Source organism: Camelus bactrianus, chromosome 11 (genome assembly GCF_048773025.1).
Source record: "Camelus bactrianus isolate YW-2024 breed Bactrian camel chromosome 11, ASM4877302v1, whole genome shotgun sequence".
Taxonomy (NCBI): Eukaryota; Metazoa; Chordata; class Mammalia; order Artiodactyla; family Camelidae; genus Camelus; species Camelus bactrianus.
This window is the reverse complement of record NC_133549.1, coordinates 43,610,188-43,625,131: the sequence shown is the minus strand read 5'-3', so window position 1 is coordinate 43,625,131 and position 14,944 is coordinate 43,610,188. Positions and strand designations below refer to the sequence as shown.

General features: G+C 48.6%; 1 protein-coding gene across 3 annotated transcripts in view; it reads left to right on the top strand.

The window, feature by feature from the left end:
* The window catches only part of GOLGA7B (golgin A7 family member B), a 62,875-nt gene that overhangs the window by 14,071 nt on the left and 33,860 nt on the right, over positions 1 to 14,944 (top strand). Inside the window, exons 2-4 of one of the 3 annotated variants that reach the window (XM_074373810.1) lie at positions 958 to 993; positions 1,085 to 1,172; positions 9,359 to 9,515. The exons of 1 other annotated variant lie outside the window; for it this stretch is intronic. The gene's annotated coding sequence lies outside the window, so the exon portion shown is untranslated. The remainder of the gene's footprint in view (positions 1 to 957; positions 994 to 1,084; positions 1,173 to 9,358; positions 9,516 to 14,944) is intronic. One more of the 3 variants, XM_074373811.1, reaches the window with a different exon arrangement.

Genomic DNA, 14,944 nt, shown 5'->3' with positions numbered 1-14,944 from the left:
CCCAACAGGGCCCACTGCCCCTCCCCAAGGCCCTTCACCATGCCCCTGGCGTGAGAGATGGAGGGAAGAGCTGGCATGCTGGCCTCTGTCTGTCACGATGGCCTCATTAGTGGCTCCCACATCCATTGGCGGGATCTCATAAGTGGGGCCCGCCTGACCTTTGGGGCAGCAGATGCTACATCTTGACATGGCTGATCAAAGCCCAAGGGTGCAGCCTCCTCTCCCGCAGGCTCTCAGCCCTTTCCTGCCCATGGTTCCTGCTGGGGATGGCAGTTAGGTGGATCATAGGGTGCTCAGCCCAGTGAGTTCTGATGGAGCCAGGGGGAGGAGGTGTGAGAATCATGCTGCCTGGATTTAAACCTGGTTCCCACACTTACCGAAGTGTGTGACTTTGAACGAGACCTTTTTGTCTTGTTTGTTCCCTCATCTGCACAATGGAGATATGGGTAAACCATGGAGAAGAGTAGCTGGCATACAGTAGGCACTCAGGAAGTGATAGTTTGTCTGAGTGGAGTCCCACCTCTCTCTTTGTTCCTGGCAGAGATTCTAATGCGCACAATAGAGCTTCCAGCAACTTGCCCAAGGTCCCACAGTCAGCCAAACCTCATGCGCTCCACCACCCCATAGTGAAGAGGTGCATTCCCGGGGGGAGTAGGAGTGGACCAGCCGAGGCCACAGAGCCAGCAGAGCCAAGCTGAGCTTCACAGAGCCCACAGCTGCCCTCGGCTGTGCCCATCACAGGTCTGGAGCTCAGAGAGCCACTTGCCCCTGAGCAAACAGAGATGCAGATGCAGGCTTGCATGTAGCCTTAGAGTCTAGAGAGTGAGGACCGTGCTGGGGGTCGCGGGCGCTTGTGGCAGGCGTGCGAGGTCTGAGGTCAGGACCTGAGTGAGTGCAGCCTGGCTGTGGCACTCATTATCCCTGAGCTAACATAATAATTATGACCTATCATTACAGATGTCCGTGAATCGTGACTGTGAACTAGCAATGAGAGTAAGTATCTGTTTTCAGGGTTTATAGTGCTTACTCTGTGCCAGGCATTGTGCCAAGTGCTGTCTCTGACCTGTTCCCTTTAATCCTCTAGTCCTGTGTGGAAAGTACTGTCACTCCTGCTTTCAAAGTGGAGACTGCGCTGGGAGGGCCTAAGTGACTTGTTCAAGGTCACGTAGCAGGTAAAGCAGAGGCTGGGACTGGATCCTGCTGTGTCCACTTCATGGGTTACGACCTGGACGTACCTGTCATTTATCAGCAAGAAACAACTTTACCTCTCTGGACTTCCTTTTGCTCACCAGCAAAATGGTTTCAAATACGTTTATCCTGATTATGTCATAGTGGTTAGAACTAATTGAATAAGGGGCGTGGTAAGCATTGGTAAGTTCATCCATTATTCAATAAGCTATGATTTATCAAGCCCCTGTCTGGTGCTGGCCACTCTTCTAGGGACCAGAGGTACAATAGTGATCAGAACAGGTGAGATCCTGCCTTGGTCCCCCTCGGGGGATCTAAACTCTAGCGTGGGGCCTGGGTAGGGAGACATACAATAAACCAGTCAATGCATGAGCACGTATGATAATTTCTCATAGTGCTCAGTGCCCAGAATAAAATAAAACAGGTGATGAGACTCACTATTCTTCAGGTGGGTTGGTAGAGAGGGGCCATCTGAGCAGGTGACACTTGGAGCTGGAGCCTGTTGATGGAAAGAGCCAACGATGTAAAGAATATTACCCGTGAAGGGAGTGATGCTGGTCTGGCGGGTGGCCAGAGTGTGGTAAGTGGAGGGGAGTGCAGTATGACAGGGACCCAGGGGTTCAGGCTGAGGGAGTCGTGTGGGCACTGGCAGGAAGTTTGAATTTTAATATCAGGGCAATGGGAACCTGGCTGTATCAGTTAGAAATTCATGTGTTAAGGAAAACTGGACCAGCCATGGCTTAAACAAACAGAAGTTTATTTTTCTTACTTGAAAAGAAGCCTGCAGCCAGATGGCTGTTGATAACTAGTTCAATGGCTTTATGATGTTTGGGCTGACAGTCTGCCACCTCCAACCTGTCCCCGCTGGTTGTAAGTGGCTGCAGCCATTCTAGGCATCACAACTACGTACACAGCAGATTCTGCTAACTTATTCATCAGAATGGCTCTTAGCCGCAAGGGAGGCTGGAAAAGGGAGTCAGGTATAGGAATGAGCTTCTCTGGCCCGAGAGTGGAGGCAGGAAGGAGAAATGGGGCTTGAGACTGGTCTGCTGCCCCGGTGCTTCTCCATCATGCACGGGCATAGGATGGGCTGGTCTGGGCCTGAGATTCTGCATCTCAAGCTCTCTGGAGATGCTTATGTGGCTGGTCTGTTGCCCACGCTTTGAGGAGCACAGGTAGACACAACTGGAGAGTTTTAAGTAAGAAAGTGGTTACCTAACTTCTGTGGTTCTGAGGAGAATGCGGTGTAAGGGACAAAAGGGGACACTGACAGGCTAGTTAAGAAGTCAAACGTTATGGCCACTTGGGTACAGGTGATGGCAGGGGAGATGATGCTGGCGGGTGTTAATTTTTTTTAATTTAAAAAATTGTGGTAAAATATATGTAACAAATTTTATTATTTTAACCATTTTTAAGTGTACAATTCAGTGGCATTATATACATCCCCAATGTTGTGTAACCATAACCACCATCCATCTCCGGAACTTTCTTATCATTCCAAACAGGAACTCTATATCCATTAACTGTTAACTCCCCACTCCTCCAGCCCTTCACCACCCTCCAACTCCAGTCTCTGGTAACCTCTATGCTATTTTCTGTCTCTCTGTATTTGACTGTATTTGTATTTATATAAGTAGCATCATACAATATTTACCATTTTGCGTCTGGCTCATTTCACTTAGCATAAGATGTTTCAAGGTTCATCCACGTTGTATTAGAACTTCATCCCTTTTTAAGGGTGAATAATATTACATTTGTGGATATACCACATTTTATTCATTCATTAATCTATTGATGGGTATTTGGGTTACTGTGAAGAATGCTGCTATGAACATGGGTGTGCAAGTGTTTGAGTCTAGTGGTTGGTTTTGAGCTATGTTTTGGAGCTGGACCATCAGAACTTGCTGATAGTAGGAAGGAAGGGTAGGGACAGAATTAAGAATGACTCCTGGTGATGGTGGCGTTAACTAAGATGGGGAAGAATTTGAAAAGTGCTCTGCAATCATCGGGTAGTATCATTATTTTATTCAGAATTGTTTGAAGGAGTTATCAGCTATGAAATCATCAATAAAGGCACTAAAACATCACTTTTGTAAGACATACATCTAGCGCCTGGGAACCCCGGTTTCCATATTCCCTCAGTAACTACCCGATTTAAATCAGGACTTGGCAAACGATGGCCCACAGACCAAATCCATCCCACCACCTGGTCTTGTACACTCGAGAGCTAAGAATAGGGTTCACAGTTTTAAATGTACGTGTGAAAAAAGACCATGCAGCCCTTTAGCTGACAGTTGTTCAGTTTTGCCTCTTGGCTCGCACAGCCTAAAATATTTACTGTCTGGCCCTTTACAGAAAAAGTTTGCGGACCCCTGGCCTAAATTAATTGGTTTGGCTCAGGCTGAAGAAATGTGCTCAGTGGAAATAAAAAAAAACAAACCAAACCATATACCCCTCCCCACTGCTGACCTACTTCTGCAGTTTTTTGTTTTTGTTTTTCTTTCCCATAAGTCTGTGCTGGGTATACATAGAGCAAACTATACCCCCACCCAACCCAGTTCTGCCCTTTGCGAGCCCCTGCGTTTACCAGCCCCGGTCAGCCCCTACCATGGAACTGATTAATGCCAACCCAGTGCTGTTTATCAGGAACAAGTGATTTATTTTAGCATCTAAATTTTAAATGGTGTCTGTGCTTCCCAGGAAGCTGTCTGGTTTAGAAAATTGCCTATAATAAATACACGCAATAAATCCATTGTTTTGAACCTAAAGAAAGGTATTCAAGTTTTATAAGAGAAAATCAGTTTCTCCTCATCGTCACTAAATAGGTATTGTGTAAGTAAATAATTAAAAACAATGGTTTGAATCGTTGCTAAATTATCAGCTTTCCAAAATGCAATCACGGCTCTTATTTTTCCAATTAATCATGCAAAAAAATCCATTTGCTTGTATGTCCCTGGTGAGGCCTCCTTTCCACTCCAAAAGCATCCAAGAATCAGTGGCATTTGCTCAGTCCAATTGGCTTGGTCGTGCCTTGAAATGCCACGTGGGAAGATGCCTGGAGAGGGTGCCCTGTCCACTCAGGGGCACCAACTTTCGGAGTTTTAACTGTTGGCCCCAGTCCCAGATGGTCCTGTGCTTCCTCGCCTGATTCCACAGCGATGCTGTGACCTGGTTCTTAGGCAGGTTGGAGCTGCTCGTTCTTGAGCTCCCAAAGTTCTAATTCTTTCAGTTCATGTTGACTCAGTGCCCGAGGGGCTGAGTCCTAAGAAGGAGTCAGCTTCAGCTCCAAGCTGTGCCCCTTTCTTGCCTTCAGGGCCCGGGATTAGGACTGGGCTCGGGGCACACACAAGCCCCCAGACTTTGGAGCCTGTGCTGTGATTTCTAGCAAGTTGAGCTCCGCCAGCATCAAACCTCTTCCCTGGAGAACTTCTCACAACATCCCTTTGTGAGGGTGCAGGGCTTCAGCAGGAGAGTTCGGGGTCTCTTTGCAAATTTAGCCCCTGCTCCTTCTGCACACCAAGGGAGACTGGGAGCAGTGGTCTTTGTCAGACTATGGGAGGTCCTGGGCAATCAGTGTCTACTTGCCTCAGCTTTGCATAACTGAGAGGGATTCCTGGGACTCTGTGTCCCCTGCTGAGAACACTGGTCCCAGGGTGACTCGCTGGTTCACTTGGTGGAAGTGGCCGGCAGCTTCTCTCTTGCAAAGTTCATTCATTCATTCATCAAATGCCTACACAGCATCTTCTACGTGCTGGCCACTGTCCCACACAGTTGGGACACACCAGTGAGCAAAACAAGTCCCCTGTTCTTGTGAGGCTACACAGGCATGTATTCAGTTCTGCTCTGGAATGTAGCCCGGTACTGGGGGGCCCAGAGGTAGGAGGAAAGATTGCTGTATGCCTGTGTGTCCAGGGTGTTTCACATGAGAAGAGATGTTTGCTGGGGTCTTGAATGCTGAGTGGGATTCGCCACAGCACACAGGGGCAGGGTCGGGAACAGAATTCCCAGTTTTTTTGCAAAGAAATCAGCTCCAGGAGGGGCCACGCAGAGGAAAGGGCAACTGTAGGCTGAGTGGGGGCCACTGAGGGACTTTGAATGCTGTGCCAAAGACTTTGGACTGTGCATTTGAGCCTCATTTTCAGGGCCCCCAGCAGTGAGCATTTCTAGGGGAGCCATTCACAGACTTCAAGGTGAGTGGTGCCCACTACATTTGGGTGTCCTGTCACTCTTCCCTTCCACTCTTCCTTGGTCATGGTCTCCCCCAGGTCTCTGGCAGAGGGCTGGCTCTGTGGGTGCCTGTTGGAGAGCACTGCGACCGCCTGTCTCATCCCCTACCCTGCTAGCGATCACATTGAATAACTTCTCTCCTCCCGAGGTGCCTGCGTGCCACACCTCCTGATTTAGGACCCGAATTCATTAGCACCTGCTTGGTTTTCTCTCTGAGCACCTTCAAGGTGCCAGATTCCCTGAGCCTGTCTTTCTCAGCATGAAGTGATTCTTTGTGTCTGGAGATCCTAACTGTGGGTTCTGAGACAGCAGCAGGTGGGAGTTTAGGCTAGGTGACCGCAAGTTTGGTCCTGCTGAAAATGCAGACCCCGCTTCAGATCTACTGAATTTGAATCTCCAGGATGGAGCCTGGAGTCAGCTTTTTGGACTGCCCCCAGGTGGTCTTTATGCATGTCAATGTTTGAAGACTGCTGTATAAGAGAAGCTCCTTAACATTTTGGGGAGCTGGGGCTAGGTTTCCTTGATTGGATGTCATGCATTTAGCACCCAGAGATAGTGGGTCCTTGGCTCAGCTGGCCTCTGCCTGGCAGTGCCTAGGTCTCCCCAGTCACTACCCTCGAGGTTGCTGTTCTTGGTGGAGAGGGTGAATCTTCCTTAAAGCTACATCTCCTTGCCTGGGATTTCTACCCTGTGGCTCACACCAAGCAAGCCTAATGCTTCTCCCAGGTGCATCCCTTCAGACATCTGAAGACTGCTGTCATATGAACATCCTTGGATTTGGGGGCCAGTCTTTGTCTATTATGATCTCTAGACCCTTTTCTCTCCTGGGTGCTCTCTCGGATGATGACTCTGTGCTATGAACTTTCTCTCTATTCTCATTTAGTCCTCCCAACATCCTGATAAGTTTGCCTTAAAAAAATTTTTTTTTTTTGAAGTGTGGTTGATTTACAATGTTAGTTTCAGGTGTACAGCAAAGTGACTTAGTTATACACATACATACGTATATATTTTTCTTTTCAGATTCTTTTCCATTATATGTTATTTCAAGAAATCAAATGTAGTTCCCTGTGCTACAGTAGGTCCTTGTTGTTTATCTATTTTATGTATAGTAATGTGTGTCTGAAGTTTGCTTCTGTTATCCCCATTTCACAGATGAGGAAATATAGGCCCGAAGAGGCAAAGAGACTTTCTTAAGGTTATGACTAGTTTGTGCCAGAACTAGGATTTGAACCCAAGGGTAACTAGAACATCAAAGCCAGAGCTCTATTATCCCCATTTTACAGCTGGGAAAACTGAGGGACCGACTCAAGTCACACAACAGCAAGTGGTAGACCCTAGAGCCCTCATTCTTCATTATTATGTCAATTGCTGCCTTCCCACAAAATCATCATCCCTCTATCAGAACCTCTGCTGCCTAACACAGGGGCTGGCAGGCACCTAGTAAGAAGCCAAAGGAAACATTGGTTAACATAATTATTGATCTTATTCTTAGAGCTTGACACTGCTCCCATCCTATAAGACATTATATATTATATATATATATTTATATACATTTATATATTTATGGACAAAAGTACCCATATTACATCAAAGGGAATACATTTTCAAACTTGAAATACTGTAAGATAACTAAAATTGCTACTGTTGGGTGAGGGAGGGTATTTCAAACCATTCTTGGGAGTGACTGGTGCTGTTCACTACGACTGACATTTACTGAATACCTGTCATGTGCCCAGAAGGAGACGGCCCCCGTTGTCAGATCCTAGCCTGTCTGCTCACAATCAAACCCTTCCCTGCAGACTGACTCAGAGTCAGTATGGGAGGCCATGTGCTTCATGACCCCTTCCCTGGGTTCAAAGGCCAAATGTTAATTAGCCCAAACCAGCTGGAGGAGAGGGAGATGCAACGCTGGCCAGTGAGCCAGTGAGACATAGGAGAAGTATTTAGGGGGGATATAAAGAGAGAACCTCTACTTTTAATACTTCACTTCTGATGCTTCTGGTCACCCAATATGTGAGGGCTTTTCCTGCACCAGGAGATTGTGGGACACCAGCTGGGTGTCCTCCAATTCAATTCAGTTCTGATACTATCTACCCAGAGCTAGCGTCAGATTCTACAGGTTAAGGACTCAGTCCCATGAGACTGGCAGCCCACCTCCCCCACCTCCACCCAACTTTGGACACCAGTTGCAAGTCCAGGTTGTTACCTATGCCTCTCACTCACTGGCTGTATATTGGAGGTTCTCACGACCCCCTCCTTGAGTTCAGTTATTGCCTATAGTGGCTCACAGAACTCAGGAAAAGTTTACTTACAAGATTACATTTATCATAAAAGGGTACAACTCAGGAGCAGCCAGCTGGAAGAGATGCATAGGGTGAGTGAGGTGTGGGGGAAGGGACCCTCCTTGGGTGTGCCCGCCTCCCAGCATCTCTACATGTTCACTGTCTGGAAGTTCTCTGAACCCCTTCAGTTAGGGCTTTTTTTTTTTTTTTTTAATGGAATCCTCATCAGATAGGCATGGCTGATTAAATCCTCAGCCATTGGTGACTGATCTCAATCTCCAGCCCCTCTCCCCTCCCAGGAGGTTGAGTGGTGGGACTGAAAGTTCCACCTCTCCAGTCACTTGGTTCCTTCTGCTTGGCAGCTGGCGCCCATCCTGTGGCCGGTTATCTAGGGGCTTTCCAAAAATCACCTTTTTAACATAAACTCAGGCATGGTTGAAAGGGACTCATTATGAATGTTAAAAGATTCTCCTTTCACCTTTATGGCTCTTAAAACTTAGGAAACCTGAAGGGTACTATGAGCTCCGTGCCAGGAACAGGGATGAAGACCAAGCATATATATTTCTTGCTATAAATCACAGTATCACAGGGGAGGACCAGGAAACATTTTAATGGCTCTCCAGACAAGGGATACAAAGGTCCCTTCCTGTCTCTGGATGATACTGTGTGAGTGTGGACTGTTAGTCACTGTTGCAGGACTCTTATGTGGATAAAGTCGAGAGAATATCAGGGATGCTGACTGAAAGCCCTGATTTTGTTGAGCCACTAAATTAACATAACCTGCAAGACCCTTGCCTCTAGGCGAATGCCTGTATGAGATAATAAGTGACCTTATTACAGGAGCTACGTGCATTGGGCGTTCTGTTACCTGCAGCTAGCAGCATTCCTAGTTGTTTTGGTCCCTAAAGAGCTTACGTGGCTACTGGCAGATAAGGAGCACATTCAGGTATCATTAGATCACTGCATGGTAGCAGTAAGTAACTCAGCACCAGCCAAGCTGTTACAGGCACTGTAAGGTGGGAGAGGATGGGACAGATTGGGAGCTGCCAGCTTTGGGAAGAGTTCGTGGAGAAGGAGGAGGGGAGGTGGCCAGTGGGTAGACTTGAGGTTACAGAGGTGATTCCCAGCTTGGGCTTTGAAACCTGCCTCTACCACTCATACCAGCAGTGGGATTTTAGAGATCAAGAATGACAACCTCTCTTGGCCTCAGTCTCTCATCTGTTAAGTGGGGATATAATAAGGCCTAAATCATGGCTTTGTGAGGATTTGAAAAGACATTGAGCACAGCGTGTGGCCCATGGCACGCTCTCAAATGAAAGCCATTGTGATGATTTTTCCTGGGTCCTAAATCACTGTCACTGTCACTGCAGCCACACTCCCGCCACCTGTCCTTAACCAGCCAAAATACTTCCTCCCTCTGGAGATCCAGGCTCACCTGATGCAGGTGGGCATGAAGAAGAAACTTGCTGGTAAAGCAGATCTGTCTTGAGGGATGATTCTATTTGTTTTTGCTTGTGCTATGGCTTTGTTCTACATGGTTTTAGATTTCAGGGCTCAGCTCTACCCCTGAGCCCAAATTTTCCCCTTCACATAAATCCTGAACTGGTCTCCAGGCTCGTGGCTTTTTGCTGGCTATGAATTTGGACTCCCTTGCCTTGCAGATCTTGAGGTACACCTCCTGACCTGCCCCAGTTGGATGTTCTGAAGATAAAACCTCCCTACTGATGAATTGGCTCACAGGTTGCCGTGAGCCTCCAACTTCTCCTCCAGAGCACCCCTGACAACAGAGGAGTGTGAACACAGTTTGAGTCTGCCACAGTAAGAAATGTATCTGAAGCCTCATGTCTGATCTTTAATTCATGTGGATTTTGCAGCTTACTTCCTGACTTTAACAGGTCATTCTAATAGAAAAAGTTCACAATAACTTACCATCAGGAAAGAGTACAAAGAACTTCCATAGCCACCCTATTAATTAATGCGTGGAGTACAGTTGCAACGAATCTAACTATTTTTTTTAGTATTGGGCTGAACTGAAAAGAGAGGTCAGCTTCTTTCCTCTGTCCAAGGTTATAATATGTCAAAACCCCAGATCCTTGTAACACTGCAGCTGTGAAAGGCAATAGTTCTTTGTGCACTAGCTTTGGGTAATCACCGATGAGAGACAACTGGAACACCTTCAAAGTGGTGGGCGGGTGTAGCAGGTTCAGGCTTCCGTTGATGATAAGCCAGATAGCCTAGGAAGTGCTGAAAAATCATTCCCTGGCCTGGTGGTGCCATTGAGCTTCGCCTCTTGCTGCCCTCGGGGTCTTTGACTGGTCTGCCCTGCTTCTTATCTGGTTTCATCCATGTGACGTGAATTCTGCAGCTGGTGTCTATCTGCCTCTGCCCTTTTGTGTCAGATAGAATACATGTAACAAAAGGCCCAAATAGATAGTGGCTTAAATCATCATGACACTGAATTATCTCAGTACAATGTCTGATCCAGAGTTGACGAACAGCTCAAAAATGTCAACAAAGACCCAGGCTCTATTGATCTCTCTACTCAGCCATATTCACTGTGCTTGATTTTCCTAAGTGTATTACCTTTTGATGGCAGGATGGCTGCCACAGCTCCAGCCATCATGCCCTCATGTGAGCACATTCAAGGCAGGAAGGAGGAGGAAAGGGTAGTTTCTTCTATTAAAGGATAATTGCTATCTCTTTTATCAGGAAGCAAGAAGCCTTTCAGCAGGTTTGTCTTTATGTCTCATTGACTAGAACTATATCTTGACTGCAAAGGAAACCTGGAAAGTGAGAATCTATGAAAAGCAAACGAGATTACTGTGTGGGCTTTAGCCCAACCATGACTCAGCTTCTGGGGCAAGAACAAAACCAGAGTCTGTAGTGAGGAGAAAGGGGAGATGGCTTTTGGGTAGCACTAACAGTGTCCCCCACAGTCTTTCTAATTTTCTGTGTCACCATCAGCCTACTGGCTCAAGCTGTGGGTCCACACCCTGCCTATCTGAGGAGACTTCAGGTTCTGGAGAAAGGATGGAACACTCCCTGCATTGTCATACCTTCCTTTGTAGCTGTTGATGCCCTCTTTGGGATTTGTTATAAAACCTGTCAAAGGGAAGAGACAAATCTCTTTGAGTTGTCTTCCAACAAATCTCATAGAGTTATACTTTCTGCCAGGCCTGAGGGAGACAGATACAGCTCTTACCTCAGCACACTGACTGCTGACTCTTTAGAACAGAGGTTTTTCTGAAGAAAGGCTGACCACTAGCACCCCCCAACCCCCTCCAGTTATTCCCTAAATCAAGCTTGGATAAAATGACTGTCTCTAGTAATTGGCTATTGTTATAGACAAAGAATCCACAGGTCTGCATTGCTTTCAAATGCTGTATGCTTTAGGAGGGGCATGTGCGGAAGCAAGGGCACAGACTTGGTAACTCATGCTGAGATATGAGTCCTGGCCTGGCCAATATGACCTTGGGCAAGTCCTTGAACTTCGCTGGGCCTCTGTTTATTCCACTTTAAGTAGGAGACCTAACAGCCACCCCAAGGTTGCTGTGACGATGAACTAGGACAACTGAAGCCAAAGGATTTTAAAGGGAGAAGCCTGTGTGCTCCAAAGGTCCTAGTTACTTCTTGCCTACAAGGCTTCTTCCATGAGCACTTTGTTGGTTTTGTATTTGTACTTGAACTTGGCCACCTGCTGGCTGACTGTTAGAAATCAGTTCTGGCTCATTTGGGAGCAAGGTTCTGACACCTCTTTGGCCATCTTGCCTCCTTTTTATTTTTTTTAATGGAGGTACTGGGGATTGAACCCAGGACCTCGTGCATGCTACACACACGCTGTACCGCTGAGCTATACCCTGCCCCTTTCTTACCTCTTTTTAAGCTTTCCCAAAGAGCTGGTGCCAGGTCTCTGGCTTCTTGATTTGTGAGTATCTGTGACAGGCTGTTCCCCTCTTTTCTTCCATTGCTATTTTTTCTTTTATTGCTGAAGTAAAATTTATTCACAGTAAAGTCCATAAATCTTTAAATGTACTGTGTAGTTTATGTATTTTTCTGTGTGTATACACCCGTGTCAGTACCAGACAGATCAAGATACGGAACATTTCCATCACTCCAGAAGGCTTCCCTGGCCCCTCCCCACTTTCCCTACCTCTTTCCCCACCTCCTGTTCCGTCAGCCCAGCCTGTCCTCACGTCACTCAGTAAGTGTTCTTGAACTTCCTCTGAAGTGGCCTTGTACGCCCTGTACCTCACATAGTTCCCCCAAGACCTTTGCTTCTACTTCCCTTTTTCTGATCAGTATTAGGCAGCCCGTCAGCCGCTCTTCCTGATAGGTGGAGCTCCTCCCTTTGGGCACCTCGCCCTTGACGGTGTGCTTTCATTTCTTGAGATGGGCAGAGCCCTCTGACATGCCTCCCTGGCAGGGGATGTCCAGGACCTGTGGAGACCTCCAAGGGCCCCCAGGCCGGGCTTTCCTCCCTCTTCCTTCCCCCGGGGGCAGTGGTGAGGCTTTGTCCACTCTTGCTCTGAGAGAAGCTGGGTTGGGGCTGGGGGTTGGATGCGCAAGGCAAAGGTTTCTGAGAAGTGGCCTGAAGTGAGGGCAAGCTAGGGAGACTTATGAAATAGGGCCTGGAGGGCTAGGTTCAGGTCCTGGCAGGAGGCAGAAGAGGCTGGGAGGCTTTAGGGTGGGAGTGGATAAAACTGGATACCCAAGAGAGGCCTGCACGGCAGGGGATGCTCACTAAACATCCAGGGATTCTGAAAGTGGTCCTTACCAGATGTGAGTGAGTTCGTCATCAGCCTGGGGCCTCCTCTGAGACTGAGGGGGGATGGGGCTCTCAGATAGGCCCCGCCCCTGCTGGCTGACAAGGCTGACCCTAAGTGCCGTGCGGCAGGAAGTCCCTCATGTAACAGCACTTACTGGGACACCCCCCCCCCCCCCCGCTGTGCCGAGCAGTGAGCTGGCACCAAGGGCAGAAGGAGGAATCCAAGGTCTCTCAACCCAAGGAGTTCACTGTCTAGACCAGGCTGCAAACAATGGCCCATTTGCACCTTGGTTTGGCTCTCAGACATGCTTGCTTTGGCCCCCATAGTTTAAAAATTGAAAACTTCCCATAGAAATATGATTTCTGGCTTCTTTTGACAAATCAGAAGATCTGGCACTCATGGTCTGTGCTCCAACAACTGGTGGGCTAAGAAGTGGCTGCTCCCCTCCCCGCCCTCCCAGATGGGCACACTTAACGCTGGTTTGCTGCAGTCCCCACCACTCTCTATGGCATCACGCCTGGTCCTCTTCACTCAGTACTCCCCAGCCTGGGCCCAGTAGACATCTAAGCTGATTTTGATGGGAGGAGTTAGTGCAGGCCTCACAGAGGAGGGCGGTGGGTCTTGATCTCCTGTTAGAGTGTGTCTTCCTCCAAGTCTTCTCAGCCTTCTACTCCTCAGGGTGAATGCGCTCAGCAGATGTTTCCCGAGAGAGGACTTACAGCGAGTGCTGGGGGTAGGGGAATGAGTGGGAGAGCAGATGCTAAGGTGATGGCACTGGGACCCATGGAAGTGTTTCGTAAATGATGGGCTGCCTGGATCAGAGTCGCATGGGGGTGCTTGTTCAAAATGTAGTCCTACTGCCACAGAACCTGGAGGAAATTTCCCCAGGTATTTGTTGGGGTCACTTAGATTTAAGAACCACAAGGAATAGGAGCCTGGGGCTTAGAGGGCAGCAGGGTCAGACAGAAATCATATTTTTTAGGTCAAGGCTGGGGACCCCACTCCAGCTTCCAGCCCTCTGATGGAGCCTTGTTCTGAACACCAGCCCCTCTCCTGGGCACAGCTGAGGCCCCCACTGGTTAAGGGCAGGAGAAACATCTCCAGCCTTCCTGCCTCTGCCCCTGCACCTGGAGGAAAGGTTATGCTTGCTTTTGCCAAGCCTTGCCATTTCCCTGAATCTTTGTACTGTCACCTGGGCAGGGGGCCAACTTTAGGGAGAAGGACAGTGGCTGGCTGGCAGGTAAGGGCCACCTTCTCTCCCTTGCACCTTCTTAGCCAGGTGGCCTGTATACAGTTGCTGGGCTCTGGCCAGGGGGCTGGAACTATGGCCCTGTGCAGGGAAGGAGGAGGATTTGGTGATTTGTTGAAAGAGAGATGTTTTCCTGAGTTGGGGGTGGGGGTAGGGCTGCCTCTGCACTTCTTTTCCCTTTGGAGCCTTCTACTGTGGGGCCGGAGCTGTATGCTGGGGTGGCCAGGGCGCGGTTAGGCTGAGAGGAGGAAGGAGGCATTGCTCTTTGCGTCTTGAAAGTGGAGGGTGGTGCCCCCAAGAGTGAGTCCCTCCCTAGGAGTGGGGTGCCTAGGGAGCGAAAACTCCTTCTCAGGGCCCCGAAGTGGCCACTCCACTCTTACCTGAGAATGAGAGCCTCCTTAGATGTCATCTCACTTACCTTCCCCAGTCCCTGTCCTGCACCCTGTGTCCCCACACCTCAGGGAGCTGGTGAGATGTGCTGGGATTGCAGGCAAAGAAGGGGAGGGCAGGACATTGAGAGCATCCTTGTTTCTTGGACAAGATCACTGGTTCTCAACTTTGGCTGCACATTGGAAGCCCCTGCGAGATTTACAATATCCTGATGTCTGGGCCCTGCCCCCCCAGAGGTTCTGATTTAACTGATCTGGGGTGCAGCCTGCCATTGGAATTTTTAAAAAGCTCCCCAGGGGATTGTAGTGTGCAGCGAAGTGTGAGAACCTCTGATCTAGACAGTGTGGGGTGGATGCTGTTCACTGGTTTTCCTTTCATGTGTTTTCAATGTGAGCAACAGACCACCAGTCTTGACACAGACTTCCAAGGGTAATACAAGAACCCTTAGAGGGAAGCGGCTGGGGTACAAGGAGAATGGAAAGAAAGCCCAGTTTCCAGTCTGTGCCAGACGCATCATACTTTTATTTAACAATCATCCCCGGGAGGCTGGTATTCTCAGGCTCAGTTTCCAGATGAGGAGTCTGAGTCTTGGCTGTGTTAACCAGGTCGTCTGGGTCCCATTGCTGTAAGATGCAGAGCTGTAGATGAAACGGACGTGTGACAGGCAGCTGGTGGGAGTGGAAGTCGGGGCTGCTGCTTTCAGACTCATTTCTCAAACTAAGCATTTCTGGGGCTGGCTTGGGGGGTCTTGGGAAAGAACTGAGCCCCCAGCTCCTCTCTGCCACAGGAACATGCCACAGAGGGTTCTGAAGATGCGGAGGGAGCATTTAAGGTCAGGCTTG